The sequence below is a fragment of the Babylonia areolata genome, chromosome 9, assembly GCF_041734735.1.
Source record: "Babylonia areolata isolate BAREFJ2019XMU chromosome 9, ASM4173473v1, whole genome shotgun sequence".
Lineage (NCBI taxonomy): Eukaryota > Metazoa > Mollusca > Gastropoda > Neogastropoda > Buccinidae > Babylonia > Babylonia areolata.
The window spans coordinates 23391055-23401744 of NC_134884.1; the positions used below are offsets into that span (position 1 = coordinate 23391055).

General features: G+C 41.8%; 1 protein-coding gene across 1 annotated transcript in view; it reads right to left on the reverse strand.

Annotated features, from left to right (window-relative positions):
- The window catches only part of LOC143286140 (dynein axonemal heavy chain 5-like), a 118939-nt gene extending 117317 nt beyond the window's left edge, over positions 1-1622 (reverse strand). The window contains exon 1 of the mRNA XM_076593740.1: positions 1510-1622. The gene's annotated coding sequence lies outside the window, so the exon portion shown is untranslated. The remainder of the gene's footprint in view (positions 1-1509) is intronic.
- Positions 1623-10690: the final 9068 nt, after the last annotated feature.

Below are 10690 nucleotides of genomic sequence, written 5' to 3' on the forward strand. Positions count from 1 at the left end.
AGCATTTTACCATGACCTCAGTACACCGCTGGTCCCACCTCCACCCGTTATTTGACAACCAATCAATCAATCAATCGACTATTCAATCGATCGACCAACCAACCAGTCCATCCATCAGTTACAACCCAATAAACCAACTTTCCACCAGCAAGGTTATGATATGTTCCAGTCATGGCCCAGTTAAATCAAGCTGCAGCAGCTTGGTGCCAACAATGTCAGAGCAGTGGAGCACATTACTTAACACACAATTAGGGGTTAAAAACAGTCAGAGGATTTTGGAGAGTTTCCAGCACGACTCACCGGGGAAAGGAAACCCACAAGTTCTACTTTAGCTGTCAGCAAAGCGTGACAATAAAACTGCCGACTAACTGCTTATAATCCGCTTACTAAATTAGTCTTAACGGCAGCTATGTCCAATAAGCCTGCACAGGTGGGTTTTTTTTTTTTTTTTTTTTTTTTTTTTTTAAGTTTGTCCACACATATTTCAGTGTGTATGGAAACTTCTTCTCCGCTCCTGGGCTGCAACTCTCACGTTCATTCGTATGTACACGAGTGAGCTTTTACGTATAATTATGACCGCTTTTACCCCGCCCTGTATCTTAGGAATAAGCTGAGACAAGATAGATATAGGCCTACGTACTACCGTATGATTTGCTTATGAAAATATCATTACCAGTCGGCTGGGTCCAGCAACACACACCGTTTGACTGTGTGTGTGTGTGTGTGTGTGTGTGTGTGTGTGTGTGTGTGTGTGTGTGTGTACAAGCGTGTCTGTATGTACGTACGCACGCACCTACCTACCTACCTACGTACCTACCTGCCTGCCTACCTACCTACTTGCCTACATACGTACTCATATACGTATTCAATGAATGCATGCATACACATTTGTGTATACATGCATATATCTACGTTTTCAAATCATACATACATTCATACATACATTCACACATACATACGTGCATGCATACATATATACAAACATACATACAGACATGAGTCAGCCAGTCGCCCAGTGCGCGCGCGTGTGCACAAGTAATGAACTAAGTGACAAACTAACGAACCAGCTAGCTAACTAACTACCTGCCTAACTAACGAATTAAGGACAAGCTTGCTAACAAACGAAATAAGCACGTTACCAAACAAAAGCAGTAGATTTGTATAGGTTCTGTTTTGTAACGACAACTTTACATCTGCGCCGAACAGACTGACAGACAAACAGACCGACAGACAGGGACACAGACGGACAGACAGTCAATAATTCTCTCTTTTTTTTTCTTTTTTTTTTCTTTTTTTTTTCTCATTTCACTTAAAGCGACAACACAGGAGTGACAGTGGCTCAGTGACATGATGGAACACGACATGGAAAACACACACACACACACACACACACACACACACACACACACACACACACACACACACACACACCGATGATACAGAGAGAAAGAGAGAGAGACAGAGAGAGAGACCCCCCCACCCCCCTCCAACATACACATAAAAACTTACCACAATCAAACATGGCCTTTCCCACGAAGACACTGTGTCAGAAAGCAATCAACAGGTACGTAAGCTACGTACACACTGTACCAAGTCTTCTAGAACACTGCTCTTGGTACCACGGTTCTTCTGGTTTGCTGTGGTCATGCTATCTCTGGCAACTGCGACGAATTCTACAGACCAGGTACAGGCACATGCTGTTTGTTTTTCTCCTCCGGTCGGTAAGAACTGGAAAGTGTTGTGAATGGGACAGTCGCATCAGTGATTGCTTCTGGTGCGTGTGTAAGTGCGTGTGTGTGTCTGTGTGTATGTGTGTGTGTGGAGGGGGGGGGGGAGGGCGGGGGGAATGGTGGTTTAAAGGGCGATATACACAGAAAGGATAAACTAGAATAGTGAGATCAACAATCCGTAAATGTAAATGTGATGACAGCAACCAACAACATGAATAACAGAAATGAAATTAACTCACTGAGCCCTGCGCCCAAGCATTGCTCTGACGTGGAACGTCCTGTCACTGAAACGGCTTTCACGTGTCTACAGATGCACAAACCGCAAAGAAAGGAGACTAACTTCCATAGTATTTTCGGACAGTGTGTCCATACGTAATTAAAATAAAATAAAATAAAATAAAATAAAAAATAAACCACAGTATATTTTCTGCGGTTTTTTTTCTGTTTCAATATGACATGGAAGCCTGCTGAGGGTATAAACTCCCCAGGGTGTTGTATTTGTATATTATTTGTATTTCGTTTTTATCACAACAAATTTCTCTGTGTGGAATTCGGGATGCTCTCCGCAGCGAGAGCGAGTCGCTACACTGAGAGCGCCACCCATTTTTTTGTGTTTTTTCCTGCGTGCAGTTTTATTTGTTTTTCCTATCAAAGTGGATTTTTCAACAGAATTTTGCCAGGAACAACCCTTTTGTTGTCGTGGGTTCTTTTATGTGCGCTAAGTGCATGCTGCACACGGGACCTCGGTTTATCGTCTCATCCGAATGACTAGTGTCCAGACCACCACTCAAGGTCTAGTGGAAGGGGAGAAAATATCGACGGCTGAGCCGTGATTCGAACCAGCGCGCTCAGATTTTCTGGCTTCCTAGGCGGACGCGTTACCTCTAGGCCATTACTCCACATCATATATAGGTCGCATCACAGAAACACCCCTATCGAACTATGTACTAGTAACAGGGATTCAGCAATTCCGAACAATATTAATGGACATTATTTCTTGAATATTTCGTTCTGAAATATTACTGACTTCACATGACTGTGGAAGCAACCTGACAATCCTTTGACACTGAAATAAAATGTGTTTTCGTGTGATATGTTTTCCACATACACAATAAAAGTTTTTTTCTTGCAAAACTTTGTCTTGAAAGCATTCAGTCTTATGCGAAACACCAGATAAGTTACCAGTCTATAATTGTTCGATGGGTAATCCATCATTTTTTGTTGTGTGATTTAAATTGTAAACCCCTTTTCCTTTGGGTAAGAAATCCCATTAATAATACTAGCTTGACATTTGAAGGTTCGAGCTGTCTGCAACATTATGAAACTGATTGATGGATAACTATTTCAAACGTATTCTCTATTCTTTGTGCACCCTTTTATTTTATTTTTTATTTATTTATTTTTTTTTTTACTGTTGCTTTGTCGGTCATTTCATTTCCTTTTATACCAATGTGAGAGGGTACCCAGCAAAATCCTGTGATTGTGCCTTTGTCTGATAGAATGTGTAATAAATATCTTATTTCAAAAATAAGATCTGGTCGGGTATTTCTATCAAATGATTCCAAGGTATGTAACACTGATTTTGAGTATTTATTTTAAAAATAAGATATGGTTCAGTGTGTCTATCAAATGATTCCAAGGTATGTAACACTGATTTTGAGTATTTATTTCAAAAACAAGATATGGTTCCAGTGTTTCTATCAAATGATTCCAAGGTATGTAACACTGATTTTTAGTATTTATTTCAAAAACAAGATATGGTTCCAGTGTTTCTATCAAATGATTCCAAGGTATGTAACACTGATTTTTAGTATTTATTTTCAAAAATAAGATATGGTCGAGTTTTTCTATCAAATGATTCTAAGGCATGTAACACTGATTTTGAGTCAATTAATAAAACTACCCTGTAAAAAGTTACTGGGAGAGTTATCAGACATTCAAACGCAAGCATAACAGCAACTAATTCAGCTGTAAAGATAGCTTACTTCCAAGACAGAATGACTTTCCAATTTCAAGTGCAGGAATGACAAAAGCTGCACATGTGTTGTTTTTTTTTTTTTAAATTTTATCCACTGATCCGTCTGTAAACAACTGAAGGTTGTTTTGTTTTTTTTTTTTTTTTTTTTTTTTTTTTTTTTTTTTTTTTTTTTACTTGTGCTCGCATTCAATTTCGTAATATTGATATTTTCATCCTTTTTCTTACCACAATAGTTTATATCAAAAGCTGGTTTCTGTGTTTCCCATAATGGTATGGGCTTGGAAGTAGAGTGTGTGTGCGTGTGTGTGTGTGCTCGTGCGTTGGTGTGTGTGTGTGGTTTTTTGTGTGTTTCCGCACGCGCGCAGTGCGTGTGTGTGGAGGGGTGTGTGTGTTGGGTGTGTGTGTGAGTGGGTGAGTTGGTGCGGGGGCGGGGGGGGGGGGGGGTTGTTAAGAACTCCCAGTAAATGCCTCTGAAGGGGTTTACAGGTGAGCAGTCCAACGTCCCATTCTAAACTATAGGCCTACGCACCCAACATTTTTTTTTTCTTTTCTTTTCTTTCAACAACTTCAGCAAAATGATATTAAAACGGCAGGGGTGCTGTTGGACTTTTCTTAATTGTTTTAACAAATTATATGCTATGTATATGTATATATTATTACACTAATCTAATCAATCACCAAGGGTTGTAATTGCTTCTCGTATGACCTTGAAACCTTTAACTCCGCATTCAAGGAAAGTTAGCAAGTAAACAAAAGGAAGATGAAATGAATAAGATAAATATGGAAGTGACAACACACAGACTGAAAGAGCTTGGCCTGATGAATGATTGAACGAGTGAATGAATTATTGGATGCATGAATGAACGAACAAATGAACGAACGAATAAATGAGTAAACTGTTTAAACATTATTATTATTATTATTATCATAATCATCATTACTATTATTATCATTGTTATCATTTCAAACGTGTCGCAACACAATGATGAATTCGACAGGACAGCCAAAATGACAAATATACCTTTGAAGCCCTGTCGCTGCACACACACACAAACACACGCGCGCGCGCGCGCACGCATGCACGCACCCACTGGCACGCACGCACACATACACACGCATGCACACACACACGCGCGCGCGCGCGCGCACACACACACACACACACACACGCACACACACACACACACACACACACACACACACACACACACTAAACATTGGGTGTCTCTGCAATGAACAGATACTGCTGAATGCTGGTCCACTTTCCAGAATGACGATAGGTGACGTGGCACTGTCAAGGAATAAATTAGCCTACACTTCGTCCCGACCTTTCAACCTCACCACACAAGGCTACACACAGCGATGTATATGAAGGATGCTTGCAAGCCAGTGTGCTGCAGATAACAACGAAGATGGCGAGAGTGACGCATTGAATAACAAGACGAACAAAGGACAGGACAAGAAAAACAACAAGAACAAGAATACCAAGATAAAAAGTGGAAGAAGTGGATAAAGAATGAAGAAAGGGAGAGCAGGGTGGGGTGGAGGGATGGCAAGAGGAGAAGCTAAGTAAATGGATGATTAATAGAATTGGAAACAATCAGAAAAATAAATGAATGAATAGTTACAGCGAGTCCATTCATTTCGCTTTTGACTGCAGGCGACACCAGTCGTATCGTTGCATTATCAAGTCATTACCTACGGTTGGCAATTCTACTCTACGGATGCGAGACATGGCGGACAACACAGACGATGCAGCAGAAGATTCAGACATTCTTCAACACCTGTCTGAGGCGCATCTGCAAGATCCGATGGCAGGAGAAGATCCGAAACGAAGATATGTGGGAGCGAGCGGGACAGGAACCAGTGGCCAAGCAGATACTGCGGAGGAAATGGGGCTGGATCGGACACAGCCTCAGGAAGCCAGCGTCCAGCATCACACGCCAAGCCCTGACCTGGAACCCGCAGGGAAAGAGGAAGAGAGGCCAGCCTCGCAACAGCTGGAGGCGAGATACCAAAGCAGAGCTGAAGCAGCAAGGGACCAACTGGACAGGAAATGGCCAGAACAGCCCAGAACAGAGTGCGATGGCGAGGGGTCGTCGATGGCCTATGCTCCACCAGGAGCGATGGGCATAATGAATGAATGACCTACTGTTGGCAGTATTGATGAGTATGAACTTACGGGGATTTATTGATTCGTTGGATGTCGACATCGCCAATAGAACAGCAGCTTGAAGGAAAGGAAATGTTTTGCAAGTGTGGAAAAACATGTCGCTACAAACATGGAAATTCTATAGGTCTATGGGGGAAAAGAGGCCTTCTCAGCGCCCCCCACCCCCCACCCCAGTCCCCGCGCACACCTAGCCTGAAGAGAAAGACCATACGTGCGTTACTAATGTGAACCTCGCCTCAGGTTGCGCGCACGTCTTTCAGCTCGATCTCTCTCATCGAAAAACAAACTTGCTTGACGACAGAAAGATTTGCTGGCGCACAAAAGCTCTGTGTTCAATGTTTTCAATGGCTGGATCCTAAAGTGAATGAAATACTGTTTGCCTAGAGCCATGGCTGTATGCGTGCGATCTTAGAGTAGGGTTGGGAGGTGACTGGGGGATGGGGGCGGGGCGGGGGGAGGAGGGGTGTAAGGGACTGTCAGGGTGGAGGTGGGGCGTCGTTAATCAAGCTGCCCACCGATAATAGTGATTACATATCGACAATGTTTATGTCCTCCACCCCCTTTGTTTGGAGGGGGAGGGGGGCGGGATAGGGAGGGGGGGTGGGGTGGGGGTTTGTTTGTTTGTTTTTGTTTTGTGCCTCGCTACCTTCTCTGGTTGTAAACTATTGTTCATGAGTTCTTTTCAACTACATTGTGTTTTACAAAAGTGATCGGTCGTATTTTCTCAGTCATTCCACCCCTGCCCTGTGTTACTCACACACCTTGTTCTTTTTGGTGTACACTGACCATTGAAGTTAATAATGATAAGTGATTGAGAATCATTGTTGCCAGCTATTTCAGTCTGTGATAATTCAGATCTTATCAAATGATAAAAGGAATGACTGAAAAATCATTGCTGTCAGGTTTCCAGTTCTGCAAGATTCAGATCAGAACATGACTTTTTCAGTATGATCAATCGAAAACCATAGCTGTGAGTTTTCCAAATGTGCAGTATGATTAATTTTAGATCCGATCCGATTGTAGTATATCAATGTATCAACGACTGAAAATCGTTACTTAAGCTTTCCGAGTCTGCCACACACAAATTTGAACAAATTAACGAGTCAAAAATATTGCCAGCAGTTTTCGAAGTCTATGTGATATCAAGATGAGGAGACGATGGACGATCAGAACGCTGGCACTTGACACGAACATGATCTGTATAATGTGAGGCAGTCTCTAGTATACTGATTGCATGCATAGCGAACTAAAGTTTTGTTTCAACTTGAAACGGCGGTATGTGATGCCAGTAGGGAATTATTTGCAAGAAATGCAAACAAAGAAGGCCTACATTGAGAGACTGCCTGAACATGCACTTTGCTGCAGGCGGCTGGTGGAGTCAAAGACAGGCTTGGGTGTAACGTGTCATAAAACCATAGGCTGTTCTGCAAACCGCGAGTGTATAGAATCCTGCAAAAACAATATTCTTGAAAATCTGAGCTGAGGTCCGGCATGTCATGGGGTTCATATTATAAAGGATCGAGTAATAACACTTTAGATAGAGATCTCCGAAGAGTGTAGTATAGCCCAGCGAATATTCCATGAGTGTGGCACAACTTGACTTAAACAACAAAAACCACACGTGGACATTGCACATAATCACTCATGTATGAACTCTGTAGTGTTGTAGTGCTACATGTCAACACATAAGTTTCGTTTTTCTTGACGCAATGGAATAGCTGTAAACTGTAGAACTTAACCGGGTGTCGTCTGCCGTCCTTTTCTTGTGCTACAGTAGATAAGGGCCCGGATGAAAAGAATGTCAGTATTGTGCCAGAGGTAAACACTGGTGTAAGTTGCCCTTCAGGTGTGACTTGCCTGGCAGGATTTAGGCGCCGAATAAGGCCTTTAAACAGCGACAGGTTAACCTGGCCGACTGTGGAGGGGCTCCGTCTCAGCATTGTCATAGTGCAGTGTTGAGTCCACAGCTCCGCTCCCAGGGCAACCAGGAAACACGTAGACTGAATACACTTTCTGTGAGGCCTTCATCCGTCTGTTTGGTGTTTAGCTATCGGATCTGACGAAAGTCAGTATTAACGCTGTCTGGGTTGAAGGCGTGGAGAGAGAGGGAGAGACAGACAGACAGACAGAGACAGAGAAACAGACAGACAGAGAGAATCACACGAAAGAGAGAGAGAGAGAGAGAGAGAGAGAGAGAGAGAGAGAGAGAGAGAGAGAGAGAGAGAACTTAAACGAATTGAATAAACTATGATTTTACCGTTTCTGAAGGTAATTGAGTAAGCAAACAGAGAGAGAGACAGAGACAGATACAGAGAGAGACAGACAAACAGACAGACAGACATAGACAGAGAGAAACAAAGAGTCACACTTTACATCATATTTCATTTCATTACTGACTAATATCTTGTCGTAAGTTTTTATCTTGTTCTGACATGATTCCTTCTGAAAAGTGGAGTGGACGGTCTGTCTGTCTCAGGGTCAAAGGCGACGACGAGAACCATACAATGTGACCGTTCAACTTGCATTTGGCTCGCCCTTCACATGCCATGTCTACTGTCGGCCTACATACAGACTGCAGGCACGGGTCCTTGGCCGGATTAATTAGCGACTTCACTGCTAACAGAAATGTTGAAGCGACACTGATGTCAAGTGTGTCAACGTTATTCTGACAATGAATAGTTTACAATGGTGATAGTGGTGTTAGACATTCGAGAAAGCAAATAATTATATGAAATAAGAAATCTAACGCACCAATAATTCACATTTGCCTGCACACCAGTTTTAATTTTGTCAGACCGATGGAAGGGAAGTTATGCTACTGTATCCCTTTGAGGCATTCGTATGTATGGTTATTTCCCTTAGCAACTGTCGGCTATGAAACGTTCGAGCGGACCTGGAGAGTGTGTCAACCATGCATCCTGCTGGAAGGCCTTGCCCGAGATCGCAATGAATGAATTGATATATTTGACTGAGGTCAGAATGAATGAATGGATGTTTTCGGGTATAATGAACTGAGCACAAATAACCCTTTATGCTAATTTTCTCAGGCTCATACAAGCGCACGCACGCATTTGCACACGCACACACATACACACACATATATATATATATATATATATGTGTGTGTGTGTGTGTGTGATGTGAGCGCGTGCGTGTGTGTGTGTGTGTGTGTGTGTGCAACCGGTCAGTGCAGTTTTCCGGGAAGTGACCGTCAAAGGGCGGGGAATCAGAATTAGACAGATAGACACTGAGAATGACAGACAAACAGGTATATTCAAGCACACGAATCACGAAATACCGCACGGACCATTTTGATTTTAGTGTATAGCTTTATTAGATTTAGCAAAAATAAAAGTAGCCAAACAAAATTTTACATTAATTTTTGTCGTTATTTTTAATGTATCAATTTTAGGTATGGTCAGTTGGTTTTTAAAGATATTCTGTACAGGAAATCGATTGCATTATATAATCTATAATCTTAAATACATATATATGACCGATAATCTGTCTGATAATTCAGAACTGACAACATATTTGCGGGCTTTAATGAGAGAGAGAGAGAGGGGGGCGGGGATGGCAGGGGGAGTTGGGTTCTATACTTCACCCAAAATACCGTGACAAAAGCTGTCAAAAGGCTGACAAAATATTTGTCAACGAAACTGAAGAGGATACAAAATCAACAGAGCTGGAGATGAAAACCAGCGCGTTTTAACTCGCGGCAGGTCCAGCTGATTCATAAACCTAGCGCCGCGGTGAACCAGAATGTTTTAATATTACGGTTAGAATCTGAACCTTGGAAGGATCGGGAATATTCTTCAAATATATATATATATATGCAGTCCAAATATAATTCATATCCGATTTTATCTGACACACTGACTGTAAAAGTGTTACAAAAAAGATAGCTTACAATTGATCTAACAACACACGATAATAATGCAGGCTATGTCAGTTGATTTTTTATTCTGTACAGACGTGCACACACAATGTAACTGCAGAATCTGTGGAGAGCTGCAGAGTGACTGTGGTTTCCGATCGCGAGTTTCTCCTGGTAAAGTGGATGTTCACCTTGTTGACGTCCACAATGTTTGTTATGTGGAGTCGTGAGCTGCAAATATCGCGCGCTCTCAACAGATGCTGGGGACGTCGCACATAGCATATTTGTTTAGCAATGGATTCAGCTCCTTCCTTTGCATGTTTCCAAGGCGTCTCTGATTTTACTTCTTGTTGTGCTTGTTCGTATGTCATCCCGCCTGTAGATTCCGTGTCCATTATCTCTGCAATGCTCCTTCGCTGCTGCTGAACAGCAATTGTTGGTGATGATGACACCGTCTGTGCCAGACATGCATTAATAAGCAGAAAAATACTCCAGATATGTTCTTGTCCATGGTTTATTATAGTACTTGGTAATACCATCGTTAACCAGAGACAGTGTTTGTTAAATTAACAAAACAGACCTCACCGTCTCACCTTATCTCATTTGGCTGAAAATGTTGATAAGTAATTCTGCCTGTACAAACACAACCATTAACCTTTTTGTTTCAATGAAACCAGTCAAGTTTCCGAGAGGCAAATTATGAACCGGTAGATAGCCTTCAGTTCATAACATGATGGCCACATGATTGGGGCACGACGCCTCTTCAAGCGATATTTCACAATTAACGTTTTACTCTGGATTCAATATATACATATATATGTATCTATATACATATATATATATATATATATATATATATATATATATATAAGCATACAACCATAAAAGATTAGTTCCAAACCGTCTTCAAAATCTATACTGAAATACTAGTT